The 20,539-nt window shown below is 48.4% G+C and overlaps 1 protein-coding gene and 1 long non-coding RNA gene across 5 annotated transcripts in view; one reads left to right on the top strand and one right to left on the bottom strand.

The window, feature by feature from the left end:
* nr3c2 (nuclear receptor subfamily 3, group C, member 2) overlaps nt 1–20,539 on the bottom strand; it is a 513,177-nt gene that overhangs the window by 96,468 nt on the left and 396,170 nt on the right. The window lies entirely within an intron of this gene.
* LOC140408628 (uncharacterized) lies at nt 60–14,115 on the top strand. Of its 2 annotated transcripts, none has more exons than XR_011940158.1 (3): nt 60–162; nt 7,650–7,711; nt 13,714–14,115. It is a non-coding gene; the product is annotated as an uncharacterized lncRNA (long non-coding RNA). The 2 variants fall into 2 exon arrangements; XR_011940157.1 differs by lacking the exon at nt 60–162 and adding an exon at nt 188–845.

Here is a 20,539-nt window from a genome sequence, read left to right as displayed (position 1 = left end):
AATAGAACAATGAAGCTATCAAAGCAATGTCAAACATTTATTTCTGTTACAGAGCATACAAAGACATAACAGAGAGTGATCGCCCTGTGCCTTCCTTAATTTTTAGGCAGCCAGTGTTCCTGATGGAAGCAAGTAGGAGCCTTGTTATCCTATGACTTTAAGGTACTGTGGTGGTATGTATTAGGGGTCATGTGGGACTGTGAAGCCGTGATGCTATTGGCTGACAGATCCCGGGTCCTGGTTGGCTGCCGACTCCTGGCTCCGCCCTGAAGGCGGAGTATAAGAACCCGAGCTTCTCCCCGAAGCTTCATTCTGTTGCTGAGCTGCTGGGGACAAGTCTCGCTTAATAAAGCCTGAATCGACTTCATCACTTCTCGTCTCTCTCGTAAGTCATTGTGCGCTACAATTTATTAAGCGAGCTTAAAAGACTATGGAGCTCCGGATCGTCCCGGAATGCCTGCGGATCAGCCCCCACGCAGCGAACTCGGCAGCAGTATTTAAACACTGGCAGGCATGCTTTGAAGGCTACCTCCGAACGGCCCCCGGCCGGATCACAGAAGACCAGAAAATGCAGGTCCTGCATTCGAGGGTAAGCCCGGAAATTTACCCTCTCATAGAAGACGCAGAGGATTTCCCGACGGCGCTCGCATTGCTGAAGGGCATCTACGTTCGGCCCGTTAACCAGGTCTACGCGCGCCACCAACTCGCGACGAGACGGCAAAGTCCCGGAGAATCGCTAGAAGAATTCTACGCCGCGCTGCAAATTTTGGGACGGGGCTGCAGCTGCCCGCCGGTGAACGTGATCGAACACACGGACATGCTATTTCGCGATGCATTTGTGGCAGGTATGAACTCTCCCCAAATCCGCCAAAGACTTTTAGAAAGAGAGTCGCTAGGACTCTCAGAGGCACGGGCCCTTGCAGCTTCCCTAGATGTGGCCTCGCAAAACGCCCGCGCCTACGGCCCCGACCGCGCGGCAGCCCCTTGGGCTCCGTGGACCCCCGTCGTGAAACCCCCCCCCTTGCAAGCTTGCGCGGTTAAAGCGCCAGACCATCCCGGGGGGGCCCGCTGCTATTTCTGCGGACAAGCGAAACACCCCTGGCAGCGCTGCCCGGCCCGCGCAGCTATTTGTAAAAGCTGCGGCAAGAAGGGCCATGACGCGGCAGTGTGCCAGTCCCGGGGGGTCGCCGCAATCCCCGGAGAAGAACGAGCCCAGCACATCCCAAACGCTCCCCAACCCCCCAGCGCCCCATGTGCGACCCGCGGGTGCCGCCATTTTGGGTCCCAGGCACCACGAGGGGAGGATGGGCGCCGCCATCTTGTGACCCCCCAGCCACGTGCGATACATGGGGGCGGCCATTTTGTCCACCCCCGACCACGTCCATATGTTTTGGTCATGTCCGGCACTGGAGGGGTTCTGGAGAGGAGTGGCGGGAGCAATATCTCAGGTGGTGAAAGTCCGGGTCAAGCCAAGCTGGGGGCTAGCAATATTTGGAGTAGTGGACGAGCCGGGAGTGCAGGAGGCGAAAGAGGCCGGCATTCTGGCCTTTGCTTCCCTGGTAGCCCGGCGAAGGATCTTGCTAATGTGGAAGGAGGCGAAGCCCCCTAGCGTGGAGGCCTGGACAAACGACATGGCTGGGTTCATAAAGTTGGAGAGGATTAAGTTTGCCTTCAGGGGGTCTGCGCAGGGGTTCTACAGGCGGTGGCAACCATTCCTAGACTACCTCACGGAGCGTTAGAGGAAGGTCGGTCAGCAGCAACCCTGGGGGGGGAGGGGAGGGGGTAACGAGAGATTGCTGGAGGGGACGGAGGAGCGGGGGATAACATGGAGGGTGGGGAAACTGGCACGAATGGGCGAGAGCCAGTGTATAAAGCTATGTAAATATATCATCTTACCATGTATATACCTTGCTCAGGGTGATTTTGTGTTATTTTGTTCCGGGGGGGGGTGGGTTTCTTGTTTGTAAGGGGGAAAAAATTATTTTGTTGAAAAACCTTAATAAATATATATTTAAAAAAAAAAAGATGTCCTGCACAAGGCGTCTACCTAGAGGAAACCAACACAACCCCCACACAAACAAACCCTGCAATAATCGGCGAGGGGTGAGGGGGACAAAACCGTGACATTTGGAAGTCCCTAGCTTCGGACTGGCATGTAGGCGAGGAATTTGATTCAGTCATTTCACTCTTGGAATAGGAACAGGAGAGCATTTCGAGAGCTTTCTTTATGAATGAGTAGTCCCTTTCAGGATCCATTCTGCTCACCCCGCAGGGGGAAAGGGTTAGTAATGGTTCCATAAAAATAGTCTGTTCCATCTCCAACCTGGCTGGAGCATCCAGCAGGCTCATCTATCTGTGATCAGAAAATCAAAGTTAAACCCAATTTTGGAACCTGGAGTGTACCAACCCTCATGGAAAATGAGCAAATCATCAACCGAATGGAGAATTGACCTTGCTGCCTGTGAACTCTGGCACATCAACATTGACATTGCTGCTCTGCAAGAGACCAAAGAGTAGGTGAAGGGCAACGGAGGGAAGAAGGTAGTGGTTACACCATCTTTCGGGGAGGAAAACCAAAGAAATCAGTTGGGACGCATGGAATTGGATTCACCATCAAGAACAAACTCATCAACCGAGTCTTAGAGCTCCCATTCGGCATCAACAAATGCCTCTGTGTCTAACTTGCCAAGAAAAAGCATGCAACGGTCATGAGTGTCTATGCCCCAACCCTTAATGCCAATGATGAGTCCAAAGAAGACTCTACTCCACCCTGGACACCAAACTGTCCAACATTCCTCAGGAAGATAAGATCATCCTCCTTGGGTGACTTCAATGCCAGCGTTGGAAAGGACTACCAACTCTGGAAAGCAACCATGGGAAAGGAAGGTGTGAGGAATTTTATTTTTTTATAATCTTCAATGTCACACGTAGAATTGCATTAACACTGTAATGGAGTTACTGTGAAAAGCCGCTAGTCGCCACATTCCGACGCCTGTTCGGGTACACCGAGGGAGAATTCATAATGTCCAATTCACCTAATAGCACATCTTTCGGGACTTGTGGGAGGAAACCGGAGCACCAGGAGGAAACCCACGCAGACACTGGGAGAATGTGTAGCCTCCACACAGACCGTGTCCAAAGCTGGGAATTGAACCTGGGACCCTGGCGTCGGGCATTGGAAAGCTGGTGTGCGGCACCGACCTGAGAGTGAACAGAGAGACTGAGGGCATAGTGGGAAGGATTGGAAGAGCCTGGCTGTGAAATGAGTTTAATTTCCCAATTCTTTAGTGATCTTAGCAAACTTATTTTCCTGGACACCGCCTGTGAGACCTTCAATAACACGTTTTCCAGTCTGACTAGAGTTTAGGGACCTTAGCAAATTTGTTTTTCCAAGCCAATTGTGAGACCCTCAATAACATGTTTTTCAGTCTAAGACCTAAAGATGCAGACACAACCAACAGCACTAAAGAGAAGAGATTAGAGAAAGAGCTATAGAAATATAAGGGCAGAAAATACTCTGCCTTGTGAACAAGAGTTGGGAGGATGACATTCAGGTACAGACTGATTGTTCATTAGTCATAGCATTGGGACAGCACAACCTCAGAAAAGGATCTCCGAAGGTAACTCTACCCATGGGATCAGAAACTTGGGACTATGTACAGACACCACCTCAAGGCCCTGGCGATGTACCATCAACATTGTTTGAAATGGATTCATCGTATCAGCTGGGAGGATACGCGTACTATCATCAGAGTGCCTGAAGGAGCCAAGAGCATCAGCATCAAGGCTGTGATCATCCGAAACCAACTTCACTGGACCGACCACGTGCTTAGGATGCCAGAGTCCTGACTACCAAAGCAAATTTTCTTCACGCAGCTCAAAGAAGGCTCCCGAACAAAAGGACAAAGGACCTAAGGAAATGCAACCTTGACATTAACCCCTGGAAGACTCTTGCTCAGAAGAGACCTATCTGGAGGAACCTCCTGATTGAAGAGACACAATTCTTTGAGAACCACCCAACAGCAAGAGGAGGCCCGGAAAAGGGATCTGAGAAAGGAATACCAGTGATCTCGAGTCCAAGGACCGATCCCACCTCCTGTAAAGACATGCCAAGTGTGTGGTCGGAGATCAGCTCTAGAATCAGGCTCATCAGCCATGCAAGGACACACAGAATTTATGACCAATGACACGGAATTTCTTAGGTGGACAATCGCATACGTCAGTGAATGATCGGCGAAGTAGGAGGGCCAGAAATGGGTAGACCCAAAGTAAGTTATATTAAACCCTGGATGTAATTCTGGAACTATTTTTTATTGATTTGGAAGTTTTGAAGCTTCATGGTGTGGCACGGTAGCACAGTGGTTAGCACTGTTGCTTCTCAGCCCCAGGGTCCCAGGTTCGATTCCTGGCTTGGATCACTGTCTGTGCGGAGTCTGCACATTCTCCCGTGTCTGCGTGGGTTTCCTCTGGGTGCTCTGGTTTCCTCCCACAGTCCAAAGCTGTGCAGGTTAGGTGGATTGGCCATGATAAATTGCCCTTAATGTCCAAAATGATTAGGTGGGGTTATGGGGATAGGGTGGAGGTGTGGGCTTCAGTAGGGTGCTTTTTCCAAGGGCCAGTGCAGACTCGATGGGCCGAATGGCCTCCTTCTGCACTGTAAATTTTATGGGCGCGATTCTCCACTCGCGCGCCGATTGGGAGAATCGCCTGGGCCGCCAAGATTTCCCGCGACGCCGGTCCGACGCCCTCCCGCGATTCTCCCAAGCAGTGGGAATGGCCCCGTCGAGTTCCGCGGGCCGAGAATTGCCCGAGACACCCAAAATGGCGATTTTCCGGCACCCCTGCTATTCTCAGGCCCGGATGGGCCGAGCGGCCAGCACAAAACGGCGGGTTCCCCCCGCCGCCGTCCACACCTGGTCGCTGCCGTCGGGAACAGCGCGGGAACGCTGGGGTGGCGGCCTGCCGGGGGGGGGATCCTGCACCGGGGGGTACCTCAAATGTGGGGTTACCCACGATAGGTGCCCACCGATCGTCGGGCCGTCCTCTCTGAAGGAGGACCTCCTTTCTTCCGCAGCTCCGCAAGATCCGTCCGCCATTTTCTTGCGGGGCGGACTCGGAGAGGACGGCAACCGCGCATGCGCGGGTGACGGCAGTTATGCGGCGCCGGCCGCGTCATGTATGCGGCCCCGGCGGCGTCATGTATGCGGCGCGCCTTTACGCGGCGACATGGCCTGGCGCGTGTAAATGACGCGGCCCCGCTCCTAGCCCATTATCGGGCCCTGAATCGGTCAGGATAGGGGCCGTTTCGCGCCGTCGTGAACCTTGACAGCGTGGGCACTTCGCCGCAGGAGTGGAGAATCCCGCCCCTTGTCTATACAATTACCAGAATTGTTTTCCATGTTTCTACTGCAAAGTCTTCAACTTGTTAAATCATGCCTTCTGTCACTCTGTTGCATAGTCTGACCAGTTCTCTTTAAGGTGCTGCTACAAGGCCACGTTAAGTAGCATTCATGTAGGAATAGTATGCACAGCTTGCCGATTACACTTAAATGAAGGCCAACTATAAAAGCTTTCCTTAACTTGTGTGGGAATGCACCAGCAGGATCAGGCATGACTCTGGCGACTTCCAGTGGTGGCCATGAGCTGAGTGGTTGCAGGAAAGGTGGCTCTCTCCTAAACACTTCTCACTAGACCTTCTTAACCCATCAAACGGGCACCAAAAGTACAGAAACGTTCCTCAACCTAACCCCCATTTACTACCCAACTGATTGATATGCCAGCAGCCAGGCCACAAGGCCAGCAAGAGCAAAGGGAGGAAGCCCCCAACTCCAGAACAGGGACACACACATGGTGACCCAGACCTGAGCATGGCGGACCCAGCAGGGTCACCAACACCGGGCCCACTTGTTGACGGAGAAGCTGATGGAGTTTATCTCTGTGGAGCTTCATTTTTTTAAAAAAATATGTTTTATTGAAATTTTTTTCCCAAACAACAATTTTTCCCCTCTTACAAAGCAAACGCAACAATAACAATACAGAAATTTTTAACAATACACAAGTAACAAAACCCCTTTATCTTTGACCTAAACTAAACCCCCCCCCCTCCCCCCTTCCCCCTGGGTTGCTGCTGCTGGTCATCTGTCTTCCCTCTAACGTTCCCCTAGGTAGTCGAGAAATGGCTGCCACCGCCTGGTGAACCCTTGGGCCGATCCTCTCAGGGCAAACTTTATCTGCTCCAGTTTAATGAACCCCGCCATATCATTTACCCAGGCCTCCAGTCCGGGGGGTTTCGCCTCCTTCCACATGAGTAGGATCCTGCGCCGGGCTAGTAGGGACGCAACTCTGTGGAGCTTCATAAGTACAGAGTGAAGATAAAAGAGGACCTCACGTTGGCTATGAAATCGGAAATAGAAGCTGCACTGGCCCCTATAAAGGGAGCAATGCTCAGAGCGGAGATTGGAAGCCCAAGTGGAGCAGTGCGTGACCGGGAGAAAGCAGCCACCGACAAGGCCAAGCAGATCGCCTCGCTCGAAGCCAAGGTGGCAAGGTTGATGATGCCCCGGAAGGTACTAAAGGGGAAGATGGACGACCAGGAAAACATGTCTCGCCGACAGAATCCTTGAATCATTGGGCTACCGGAGGGCGCAGAGGGTAAAAACTTCGAGAATGCTAGGAAAACTGTTCAGGGAGGAGGGCTTCACCAAGCCCCCAGAGATGGACAGGGCTCACAGTTCACTCCGACAAAAACCCAAGTTGGGGGAACCACCACGGACAATAAGAGTGAAGCTCCACAAGTTGCAGGACAAGGAGCTGGGTGAGGAGCACGTGGTCATGTAGGTGGGACGGACACACCATCCGCATATACCAGGACATTGGAGCTGATGTGGCCAAGCGCTGGGGAAAGTTTAATAGGGCCACAACCGAACTGTTTCAAAACAAGGTGTGATTTGGCATGTTGTACATGGTAAGAATATGGGTGGCGCCCAACGATAAAAATCACAATTTAAACACGCTGGAGGAAGCGAATGAGTTCATATGAAAGAACGGACTAGGAAAGAAACAGTTAGAGAAAACTAAGAACTATGTGGAATTGCATGATCTCGGGGAGGGGGGGGCGGGGGCAACTGTACTTGGGGACGTGGGTGGGGAGTGTGCGGGGAAAATAGACAGGTCAGGGAAAAAAAAGATCCGTTTCCAGGGGGGAGTCATCACACCAGCGAGCAAGATGGTGCATGGGAGTAAGAGGGGTTTGGGAGGGAGGGGGGGCCACTGCGCATCCCCTGAGAGGGAGGGAGCACCTGGCAGGAGTGGGGGAGGAGGGTAAAGCAGCAATCAGACAGAAACCCCCTCCATCAGAACATCAGAATGGTCACCTGGAACATGAGGGGACTGAATGGACCAAAGAAAAAATCCAGAGTCTTCAACCATCTCAAAAGCCTGAGAGTCGACATAGTCTTTCTTCAGGGCTGGTTGAGCTCACTGGGCTAAATCGCTGGCTTTTAAAGCAGACCAAGGCAGGCCAGCAGCACGGTTCAATTCCCGTACCAGCCTCCCCGAACAGGCGCCGGAATGTGGCGACTGGGGGCTTTTCACAGTAACTTCATTTGAAGCCTACTTGTGACAATAAGCGATTTCCATTTCATTTTCAGGAGACGCATTTGAGAAGGACCGACTGAGAGGAAAGAAAAGCTGAGTGTGACAGACATATCAGGTAAGCTTTGATGTAAGGGTGAGGGGGTTGTCCATACTGTTTAACAAAAGGACATCCTTTACAGCGACGAACACGGTGATGGACCCAGGGGGACGATACGTAGTTTAGTAGGATCCTAGAAGAGATCCCAGTGGTACTTCTAAATATATACGCCCCAAACTGGGATGGTGCGGAGTTAATCAAAAAGACCATAGCGGAGATCCTGACCTCAACTCCCACCAACTAATCATGGGGGGAGACTTCAACTGTATTGGGAAGCCTTTAAAAGCGAGCAGAGGACAACTAAAAAAGCAATAAGGGGGAAGAAGATGAAGTACGAGTGCAAGCTAGCTAGTAATATAAAGGAAGATAGGAAGAGATTTTTTCAATATATAAAAGGTAAGAGAGAGCAAAAATAGACATTAGACCATTAGAAAATGTGGCTGGAGAAGTAATAACAGGAAACAAAGAAATGGCAGACGAACTGAATAGTTACTTTGCATCAGTCTTCACAGTGGAAGACACCAGTGGCGATGCCAGAGCTCCAGGAGACCAGGGGGCAGAGGTGAGTGCAGTGACCATTACTAAGGAGAAGGTTCTGGGGAAACTGAAAGGTTTGAAGGTGGATAAGTCACCTGGACCAGATGGACTACACCCAGGGTCCTAAAAGAGATAGCTGAGGAAATTGTGGAGGCATTAGTGATGATCTTTCAGGAATCACTGGAGGCAGTAAGGATCCCAGAGGACTGTAACGTTGCTAATGTAACACCACTGTTTAAGAAGGGAAGGAGGCAGAAGACGGGAAATTATAGGCCAGTTAGCCTGACTTCGGTCATTGGTAAGATTTTAGAGTCTGTTATTAAAGATGAGATCGGGAAGCACTTGGAAGTGCATGATAAAATAGACTGAGTCAGCACGGCTTTGTCAAAAGGAGGTTGTGTCTGACAAATCTGTTAAGAGTTCTTTGAGGAGGTAACAAGCAAGTTAGACAAAGGAGAATCAGTGAATATGATTTATTTAGATTTCTAGAAGGCCTTTGACAAGGTGCCGCATAGGAGACTGTTGAATAAGTTAAAAGCCCATGGTGTTAAGGGTAAGATCCTGGCATGGATAGAGGATTGGCTGACTGGCAGAAGGCAAAGAGTGGGGATAAAGGGGTCTTTTGCAGGATGGCAGCCGGTGACTAGTGGTGTGCCTCAGGGGTCTGTGCTGGGACCACAAAATTTTACAATATACATTAATGATCTGGAAGAAGGTACTGAAGGCACTGTTGCTAAGTTTGCAGATGATACAAAGATCTGTAGAGGGACAGGTAGTATTGAGGAAGCAAGGGGGCTGCAGAAGGACTTGGACAAGCTAGGAGAGTGGTTAATGAAGTGGCAAATGAAATACAATGTGGAAAAGTGTGAGGTTATGCACTTTGGAAGGAGGAATCTAGGCATACACTATTTTCTAAATGGGGAAATGCTTCGGAAATCAGAAGCACAAAGGGACTTGGGAGTCCTTGTTCACGATTCTCTTAAGGTTAATGTGCAGGTTCAGTCGGCAGTTAAGAAGGCAAATGCAATGTTAGCATTCATGTCAAGAGGGCTAAAATACAAGACCAGGGGTGTACTTCTGAGGCTGTATAAGGCTATGGTCCACCCCATTTGGAGTATTGTGAGCAGTTTTGGGCCCCATATCTAAGGAAGGATGTGCTGGCCTTGGAAAGGGTCCAGAGGAGGTTCACAAGAATGATCCCTGGAATGAAGAACTTGTCATATGAGGAATGATTGGGACTGTGGGTCTGTACTCGTTGGAGTTTAGAAGGATGAGAGGGGATCTTATTGAAACGTACAAGAATCTGCGAGGCCTGATAGATTGGACGTGGAGAGGATGTTTCCACTTGTAGGAAAAAACAGAACCAGAGGACACAATCTCAGATTAAATGGACGATCCTTTAAAACAGAGATGAGGAGGAATTTTTTCAGCCAGAGGGTGGTGAATTTGTGGAACTCTTTGCCGCAGAAGGCTGTGGAGGCCAATTCACTGAGTGTCTTTAAGGCAGAGATAGATAGGTTCTTGATTAATAAGGGGATCAGGGGTTATGGGGAGAAGGCAGGAGAATGGTGATGAGAAAAATATCAGCCATGATTGAATGGCGGAGCAGACTCGATGGGCCAAATGGCCTAATTCTGCTCCTATGTCTTATGGTATATAAGACCCAAAGGCAGACAAGTTCTGCTTCGCTAGATCAGGGGCTAAATCAAAAATAGCTAGGGAACTAACTGCGTTCATGGAGCAGTTTGGGGGGGGGGGGGAGAACCCATGTATGTTCAATCATCCAAGGGAGAAATAGTTCTCCTTCTTCTCCCATGTCCATAAAGCCTACTCCCATATAGACTTCTTTGTAGTGGGTAAGTCGGTGCTTCCAGGGGTGGTTAGGGTTGAATACTCCGCAATAGTAATCTTGGACCTCTGCCTCACTACATGGGTATGAGGTTGGGGACGACCAGGGCCAGCGTCCCCCATGGAAGTTAGACACAACCCTCCTCGTTGATGAGGTGTTCTGTGAAAAAACGTCACAAGCCATCGATGGGTATGTAATCTGCAACCAAAATATGGAGGTCTCACCGCCACATTCTGGGAGGCACTGAAGGCAGTGATAAGGAGGGAAATAATAGCGTGTAAGGCCCTCAGGGACAGGAAGGAAAAGGCTGCCAGGCAGCGGCTGATTGGCTCCATATTGAGAGTAAATTGGCGATACTCCACAGCCCCGGCCATGGAGCTGTTGGCGGAGAGAAAAAAGCTACAATGGAATTTGACCTGCTCTCCATTGGGAAAGCAGTGAACCAGCTCCCCCAGGCATGGGGGACAACGCCAACCGCCTACTGGCACACCAGCAGAGGAAGCAGGAGGCCATGAGGGAGACAGAACAGGTAAGGGATGGGACGGTAGGTTGGTAACCACTCCGGATGAGATTAATGGGGCTTTCGCAACTTTCCAGCGGGGACTGTACACTTCCGAGCCCCCAGAGGAGGACTCAAAGTTCAAACAATTCCTGGAAAAGCTGGACATACCAACGGTGGGGAAGGAAAAGGGACAGGGAATAGAAGCACTGTTAGGACTGTGGAGGAGGTCATTAACTCCATACAGTCAGGGAAGGCACCGGGATCAGATGGGTTCCCTGCAGACTTCTACAAGAGCTTTGCGACAGCACTGGCCTCACACCTGCAGCAGATGTTCAATTAACTTCGAGGGGGGGTCCTCCCACCTACTCTGGCACAGACCTCGATATCACTGATCCTCAAAAAGGACAAGGACCCGATGGAAATTGGGTTGTACAGACCCGTCTCACTCCTGAACACTGACGTCAAAGTCCTGCTGAAGGCTGTGGCGAGGCAACTGGAGAGTTGCTTGTCAGGGTCATCGCAGACGATCAGACCGGGTTTGTCAAGGGCAGACAGCTAATGGCAAACATCAGATGCCTACTGAACGCGCTCATGACCCCACCCAGGGATGAGACACTTGATATGATCATCTCCCTTGACGCAGAGAAGGCCTTCGACAGAGTCGAATGGAGTTACCTCAAGGAGATCCTGTAACAGATTGGGATAGGGCCAGGATCCTCCTCGTGGGTGAAAATGCTGTGCAGCGCTCCCATGGCAAACGAACAAATAAATAGCACCCACTCTGGCTACTTCCGGTTGCATAGAAGCACGAGGCAGGGATGCCCTTTGTCCCTGCTGCTGTTCGTCCTGGCATTCAAGCTACTGACTGTCGCTCTCAGATCAGTGAAGAGGTGGAGAGGCATCTAGAGGGGAGACAGAGAGCACAGAGTCTCACTCTATATGGATGATCTACTCCTCTACGTCCTGAATCCCCGAGCCAGCTTTTCTAGCCAGGAAAGATAATGGAACTCCTGAGGGAGTTCGGAGCCTTCTTGGGATACAGACTTAACTTGAACAAGAGCGAAATCTTCCATGTGAACAACCATGGGGGAGGAGCAGAGCTGGGTATGCTACCGTTCAAACTGGCCCCGGCCAAATTCAAGTACCTGGGGATTCAGATAGTCCACGACTGTGCACGGCTCCACAAGAAGAACCTCTACCCTAATGGAGGAGGTAAAGAGAGACTTGCGGAGGTGGGACTTGCTCCGGCTTTCCCTGGCAGGAAGAGAGCAGACAATAAAAGTGAACGCGCTGTCAAGGTTCTTCTTCCTATTCAAATCTCTCCCGATCTTCAACCCCGAGGCATTCTTCACCAAGGTAGATACGTTAATCATGGCGATTGTGTGGGCTGGTAAGGTAGCACCCAGAACACAGGGGAAGCGATACGTATATATGGCGGGGGCCCATGAGCGGCACTATAGAAGCACGTCCCAAAAGAAGGCCTCACCACCCTCAGTGGGCCTGGTCTAGGGCACTGGGCTCTGGGACTATCCCCCCCCCTACAGGTGACATCAGGGCTTTTCTTCCCTTCAAATCGTAAAGTTACCATGCCGGTCACAGTCCACTGATATTGATCACACCGGCAAAATGTATAGCACAATGTATAGTTTAACCGCACAGTGTCTAGAACAAGTTCAAATATGTACAATACTTATTTTAGTTACCAATTCTTTTCCTGTTTTATGTTTTTGCTATTATTATTACTATTTTTGCAGGTTCTTTTCTCAGCAGATAAGTCTGTCATAAAATGAAAATCTTTCAATAAAAGTGTTTTTTTTAAAAAGAAATATCTCTGGCCTATCTCAGTCCCAGCTGTGGTGTACTCTACTTTGCTTTATTTGGATTGCTTGGATGCATAGTGTTGAATAAAGAATACCAAGCTTTGTTAACGAACAAAACTAATTTATTAACACTAACTAAGATTCATACACATTCCTAAAGTACAAGGTTACTATATTAAATAATGCTATCTCTAATTTCAGAATTCTCAAGTACTCAACTGCTCCTCTACCTCACCATCTTCTACAGCCTTCAAACAGGCCCAAGGCTTAGTATCAATGCCATATATACTTGTAACTGTAGCTCCCTTTAGTGGCTACTCTAGACATCTCATTAACCCTTGTTGTGCCTGCAGTTATGATAATACCACATCCCCCTTCCTTTGTAAAAGAAAATTATTATAACTTAGGTTGTGATATTTTTCTTTAACCATAACATTGCATGTGTGACCTTTACTATTAGCTAGTATTCATAATTAACTTATTATTTTTGCATTCCAGTCAATATACATATCATGACATCCCCCTTTTGTTTTAAAAAGATGTTTGGAGATTTCTACCAACACATGTATATTAAGAGCACTGTATATTCTTAACATGTAATTGAGAGATGATATTGTACAGTAGTTAACAATTTTTAAACTTTTTACAGTCCACAAATTGAGACTGTTCTCAGTCTTCACTGTGGTAGTGTGGCACATAACCAATAAGACATCAATTCCATCGATCAGGTGTTCGACTGGTTAAACCACCTTTGTTGCCTTTTTTCTGTGCTTGTTGTGTCGATTTCATGTTACCTTTGCCCTAAAAACCTGTTTGCTATATTGGTTTCTTAGCAAGGACCAACTCTTCTAGACTGTTTGAATGACGTCTTTTCTGTCTAAACAATGTCCTTTTCTTCCTGGTGTGCCATTATGCGTGAACTTGGTATGATCTACACACTCATTTGTCTGTTCTATCTCAAACGGTAGCTGTTTTTCGCCCACTGTCCAGCAGTCCCTTGCTTGGTTAGCATCTGGATTGCTTTCCATTCTGTTACTGCAAGTATAAACACCTTGTTGTCATTAAATTGCAATGCGTTGTTTAGTTGTTTGGTTGTCCTTTGGTTTCACAGCCATACCTTTGTGTAAATTCTGTTGTTCCGCAGTTACTCTTTGTGTGCCCAAGATCAGTTCCTTTTGGCTGATCTGCTTCATTTTTAACCTTTTTACTTTGAGTGTCCTTTGGATTATCAGATGTATCTTTGAACTTTGTGATATCAGTTCCCTTTGGATGATCGGATGTACCTTTTTTCCAATTCATTTTTCCAATTAAGGGGCAATTTAGCGTGTTCAATCCACCTACCTGCACATCTTTGGGTTGTGGGGGCGAAACCTACGCAAACACGGGGAGAATGTGCAAACTCCACACGGACAGTGACCCAGAGCCGTGATCGAACCTGGGACCTCGGCGCCGTGAGACTGCAGTGCTACGACTGAACCACTGTGCTGCCCTTAAGCTGTTCACAATTGATGTACTCTCAATTGATCTGATCACCGTTGCACTTTCATTGTTATGTTCTTGTTGGCTGTTCACAATTGGTGTGCTCTCACTTGATCTGTTCACCGTTGCACTCTGATTGTCAGCCTTTGTGCAGTCAAGCTGAGATCTGTCAGTCTCACCATTGTCCTGCACAGCTTGTATGCTACTTGTGATCACTTCATCATTAGTCGCAAATAAAGTGGATAGACCATTATAGTCTTCATTTTGTTGCTCATCATCTGTTTCTTCACTGCTGTCATTACTGGCAAATACAGTGGATAGACCTTCACAGTCGTCTTCTTCTGGCTCAGCAAATAAACTAGAGAAACCTTCACAGACTTCTTCTTCTGGCTCAGCAAATAAACTAGATAGACCTTCAAAGTCTTCTTCTTCTGGCTCAGCAAATAAACTAGATAGACCTTCATAGTCTTCTTCTTCTGGCTCAGCAAATAAACTAGATAGACCTTCATGTTCTTCTTCTTCTTGTTGCTCATCTGTCAGATTACTGCTATCCGATGTCGTAACAATATGCCACTCTATCTATGTATTGGATTCATATATCTTTATTAGAGTACTATTCAGTTTTTCAATCGTGTTACTAACGAAATGATCAGTTAACCCGAATATCTCTGCCATATCTGAGTAATATTCTTCAATGTAAGATTTACCTTTTGTATTCTTGTAGTGGTTGAAGTTGTCTGCTTCTTTCATGCTGTAAACTGCTAGTTCAATGCTGCAAAAGTCTTCTTCAGCTGTTGGTTGAAATTCAATCAATGTTCTGCCATGCGAGGCAAAATTATTTTGTTTGTTGCATTTTAAACTGTTTGTTGCTTTTGCAGTCATTCCCTCAGCTTTTCATTTCTTTAAAGCTCATAATAGCCATCAAATTTGTCAATGACCACTTTAAACTTATTTTTTTCAAGTTCATCTCAAAGTGGAATGAGTTATACAGGTATATTGCTTGCGGTCCAGCCAAATTGAGTAACACTACAATCTTTCGCTTAGAGGTTTACGGCTGATAGGTACAGTTCAAACTCTTGTTTGCAAATTTTCCAGTTCGCATCTATATTACCCGATGTCCTGAATGACTTTGGAGTCTGCAGTCCCCCCATTAAGATTTGGCTGGGTATTTATTTTTGTGATGCTGCTGGTTGTTGCTACTGGAGTCTGATTGTTGCTCCTGGAGTCTGGTTGAGATTTTTTCCTCCCAAGTTTTCTTTTTCCTTCGAAAGGAGATTCTTTCTCTCTCCCTAAACCTGACTTTTCTGCGTTAGGAACCAGACCTGGTACCATGTGGTGTTCTCTGTGTAGCTCATTTCAGGATGGTTGGCGTAGTGTTGTATAAAGAATACCAAGCTTTGTCAACAAACAAACTAATTTATTAACACTACTAAGATTCGTACACATTCGTACAAAATTACTATATTAAACTATGCTATCTCTAACTACAGAACTCTCATGCACACCTGCTCCTATGCCTCACCATCTTCTACTGCCTTCTAACCCCTCCCCCAAGGCTTAGCATCAATGCCTTATATACTTATAACTGTAGCTCCCTCTGGTGGCTACGCTAGACATCTCATTAACCCTTGCAGTGCCTGCAGTTATGATAATATCACACCAGCCAGGGGTTCTGGTGCTTAGCTTCAATCCACCCCCAAAAAGACCAGCAGCATTTCCCAGAGCTTATGTTGCCAGCGGCTCAAGAGAACTAGTGAGTCATCGGAAATGATGTGCCTGATTTCAAGCTTATGAAGGATTAGTGTATCCCACCTGTAAAACTAGGCTGAGATTGTTTGCAGTTCTCTGGAAATATATGCAATTTTTTCTTGCAATTTTTATAGTCCCGAGGAGACACCTACTGCATGCTTACTGGGAGAAATTCAGATAACCCTCCACACAGTAGGCATGGAGATCCCCTTCAGCACCTACTATGGGCATAAAAGGGCATCCTTACTGTAGAAAATGTGCCGGGTGAATGGTAAGGGTTCTTGTCAGGAGCAGGCCTTTATTTATGCTCATCACAAGCTATAGTCTGTATTTATGCCGAAGTCGACCCCGCCACAGGTTCTTCAGCGGTGGGATAGCCAATCTATGCAACTTGCCATTGAATTTGTCAGGACGGAAGACTTTCCCCATGGGAAACCTGCCATTGGGGGGGACTGGAAAACTCTCACCCATATCTCCCTAGTGAAGGAAACATGTATTATTTGAAAATAACTGTGAAAGCAGTATTAATCAAAGACTAAACGCAGAATAATGCATAAGAAATAAAAGTCATGCACTTCCTTTCTTAAGTAAAAAGTGTAAAGAGCCAAGACTTCCAATGATTGCCACAGCCAGTCTCTCTGCAGTCTGTTAAAATTGAATCTAAAGACTTCCGGTGGTGACTATGGATTGAAAGGTCGCATATTTGGCAGCTCCCGCTCTTGGTGGTCTTTTTGTGGCTTTTAAGCTGGATTTCTACAGGAATTTTTCAAAATAAAGGTGTAATAAGCGAGAAGAGAAGGAGGTGATCCCTAGTTTATGGAGCTGCGCCCGAGGAAGAATTGAAAAAGGAGGAATCAAAAGTTGATTGGAAGTGAGGTCAGAATTCGAAGGAGGCAATGGCAGCGACGCAGGGTCTGACCTCGCCAGCTCAGTGGTCGACCGACCAGTTGGTGAGCTTCTTGACTGAGAAGTTCACTCAACAGTGCAGGGAGTGTGCGGATGACCTGGCCTGGGCGGTGGACTCGATCAGGGCTGTGGTCGACCTTGTGGAGGAGAGATTGACGACCCAGGGACAGGTGATCCAGAAGCTGGAGGAGCTGGCGGCGGAACAAGAGGAGTAGTCCACCGCGATGGCAGCGGAGATCGGGAAGTTACAGAACCAACAGAAACGACTGCTAGAGAAAGTGGAGGACCTGGAGAACTGTTCTCAGAGGCAGAATATCCGGATCGTTGGTCTGCCAGAGGGGAAGGAAGGAGCGGATACTGGTGCGTATGCGGGGAAGATGTTGGAGAAGCTGATGGGGGAGGGTTCGTTCCCCAAGCCGTTGGAGGTGGACAGGGCCCACAGGGAGCTTATGCATAAGCCCCAGGGGCGTGAGCCCCCGAGGGCAATGGTGGTACGGCTGCATCGGTTCCTAGATACGGAACGCATCATGAGGTGGGCCAGGCTGACAAAACGGTGCATGTGAGAAGTTGCTGAGATCCGAATGTATCAGGACTTGCGAGCAGAACTCGCAAAGAGGGGGGCGAGTTTTAATAAAGTCAAGACGGCCCTGTATGAGAAGAAAATAAAGTTTGGACTGCTTTACCCAGCCCGTCTATGGGTGATCTATGAGGGTCGGGAGCTGTACTTTGGCTCGCTGGAGGACGTGGCGGACTTTATGATGGACAATAATTTGATGGGACAATAAGGGCCTTGAACCTTGACTGTGGAGAACTGAGCGAGGAGTGATGTTTTGCTTTGTAAAAACCTTAGACTTTTAACTTTTGATTTAATTTGCGATGTTTGAAAGGATGTTTCACATTGTGCATGTATAATTCTTTTTCTTTTTTCCGGTCTTTTTCATTTGATTCTGTTTAAGGTGTTTGACTAGATAAGATTCTGTTAAGGGAGGAGTGGTGGGCCTTTGTGTTCGGACCTGGGAGGGATTGTTTGTTTGGTTTTTTTGCTCTTAACTTATACTAAGAGTGGGGGAGGGAGGGGAACCAGCAAGTGGTAGGATACTAGGCGCCAGGGGCGGGAGCTGCCAGGCTAGCTGGAAGGGCTAGTCCACGGAAGCAAAGTTGGGGGTGAGCTGAAGATCAATGTAGCCGGGGGGGGGGGTTAGACTTGCTGACGAGGATGGGACTTTCAAGGTTTTGGAGGAGAGTGGACAACGGTAACTGCAGGGGGGTGGGCCAGGTGAGGTGCGGGGAATGGGCCAACGGCTGGCCTAGGAAAGGTCATGGCTGATCGACAGATGTTCGCACACCTGAGGCAGCTGAAGGTGGACATGGCCATGTTGCAAGAGACACATTTGAAGCTGGGAGACCAAGTTAGATTGAAGAAGGGATGGGTCGGGCAGGTGTTACATTCAGGACAGGACTTTAAAACAAGGGGGGTGGCAATTCTGGTTAACAAAAAGGTGGCATAACATAACATTGCAGCCAAACACCAGTGAGAGCACACGCACTATAAAACAGGGAACACCACAGTTCCCGCTCATTCTACCAGGAGATAGCTCACAGCACAGAGCTCACAGCGTGCCACTCAGACATAGTCCATGTGCTGAGTGCCTCACTAAGATAGTGATAGGGCTGGGTCCACAGGTTAGCTGGTGAAGCACATACCCAAGTCAGCAGTTAGTTGTAACCGGTGTTAAGATAATAAAACAGAGTTGTACCATCTACAGCCGTGTTGGATCATTTGAGCAGCAGAACACCCAACACGACAGGGGGGGATAGATTTATTATGGTCAGTGGGAAGCTGGAGGGAATGGCTGTGGTGTTGGTGAATATATACGCCCCAAACTGGGATGATGTTGCGTTTGTCAGGAAGGTGCTGGGGAAGATACCGGATCTGGACTCGCACCGGCTGATTATGGGGGGGGGGGGGGATTTTAACACGGTTCTAGATCCGAGACTAGACCTGTCGAGTTCCAGGTCGGGAAAGGTGTCAGCAATGGCGAAAGAGCAGCGGGGGTTCATGGAGCGTATGGATCCGTGGAGATTTGGGAGGCCAAGGAGCAAGGAGTATTCATTTTACTCCCATGTGCACAAGGTGTATTCCAGGATAGACTTTTTCGTACTGGATAAAACGCTGTTAGGTGGGGTGGCGGGCACTGAATATTCAGCAATTGTGGTGTCGGATCACACCCACACTGGATAGACCTACGATTGAGCATGGGAAAGACCCAGCGTCCGCAATGGAGGTTAGATGTAGTGCTGCTAGCAGAGGATGAGATCTGTGAGCGGGTGAGGGAGGCCATCCGAGGGTACATAAAGAGCAACGACACGGGTGAGACCGTGGCAGGGGTGGTTTGGGAAGCACTGAAGGCGGTTATCAGAGGGGAATTCATCTCGATTCGGGCCCACAGGGAGAAGACTGAGCGGGCGGAGTTGGACAGGACGGTAGGGGAAATTTCACAGGTGGACAGGAGATATGCGGAGTCTCAGATGAGGTGATTGGCTTTGATCTTTGGGTCCTCACTGTCCACGGGGATAGTGCCAGAGGACTGGAGAGTGGCGAATGTTGTTCCTCTGTTCAAGAAAGGGAATAGGAATGACCCTGGTAATTATAGGCCGGTTAGTCTTACTTCGGTGGTCGGTAAGTTAATGGAAAGGGCCCTGAGGGATAGGATTTATGACCATTTGGAAAGATGCAGCTTAATCCTGGATAGTCAACACGGATTTGTGAAGGGTAAGTCTTGCCTCACGAATTTGATTGAATTCTTTGAGGAGGTAACTAAGTGTGTAGATGAAGGTAGAGCAGTTGATGTCGTATACATGGATTTCAGTAAGGCGTTTGATAAGGTTCCCCATGATCGGCTCATGAAGAAAGTAAGGAGGTGTGGGATAGAGGGAAATTTGGCCAATTGGATAAGTAACTGGCTATCACATAGAAGACAGAGGGTGGTGGTGGATGGAAAATTTTCAGACTGGAGACCAGTTACCAGCGGTGTACCACAGGGATCAGTGCTGGGTTCTCTGCTATTTGTGATTTTTATAAATGACTTGGAGGAGGGGGCTGAAGGGTGGATCAGTAAATTTGCTGATGACACCAAGATTGGTGGAGTAGTGGATGAGGTGGAGGGCTGTTGTAGGCTGCAAAGAGACATTGATAGGATGCAGAGCTGGGCTTGAAAAATGGCAGATGGAGTTTAACCCTGATAAGTGCGAGGTGATTCATTTTGGTCGGACAAATTTGAATGCGGATTACAGGGTCAACGGCAGGGTTCTGAGGAATGTGGAGGAACAGAGAGATCTTGGGGTTCATCTCCACAGATCTCTGAAGGTTGCCACTCAAGTGGATAGAGCCGTGAAGAAGGCCTATAGTGTGTTAGCGTTTATTAACAGGGGGCTTGAGTTTAAGAGCCGTGGGGTTATGCTGCAACTGTACAGGACCCTGGTGAGACCACATTTGGAGTATTGTGTGCAGTTCCGGTCACCTCATTAAAGGAGGGATGTGGAGGCATTGGAAAGGGTGCAAAGGAGATTTACCAGGATGCTGCCTGGATTGGAGGGTAGGTCTTATGAGGAAAGGTTGAGGGAGCTAGGACTTTTCTCATTGGAGCGAAGGAGGATGAGAGGCGACTTAATAGAGGTTTATAAGATAATGAGGGGGATAGATAAGAGTGGACGTTCAGAGACTATTTCCTCGGGTGGATGTAGCTGTTACAACGGTTCGGGGTGGGAGATATAGGAGGGATGTCCGAGGTAGGTTCTTTACTCAGAGAGTGGTTAGGGTGTAGAATGGACTGCCTGCTGTGATAGTGGAGTCGGACACTTTAGGAACTTTCAAGCGGTTATTGGATAGACACATGGAGCACACCAGAATGACAGGGAGTGGGATAGCTTGATCTTCGTTTCGGACAAAGCTCGGCACAACATCGAGGACCGAAGGGCTTGTTCTGTGCTGTACTTTTCTATGT

The sequence above is a fragment of the Scyliorhinus torazame genome, chromosome 3 (assembly GCF_047496885.1).
Source record: "Scyliorhinus torazame isolate Kashiwa2021f chromosome 3, sScyTor2.1, whole genome shotgun sequence".
Classification (NCBI taxonomy): Eukaryota; Metazoa; Chordata; class Chondrichthyes; order Carcharhiniformes; family Scyliorhinidae; genus Scyliorhinus; species Scyliorhinus torazame.
The sequence above is the reverse complement of the archived record's forward strand: the minus strand, read 5'-3'. Positions and strand labels throughout refer to the sequence as shown.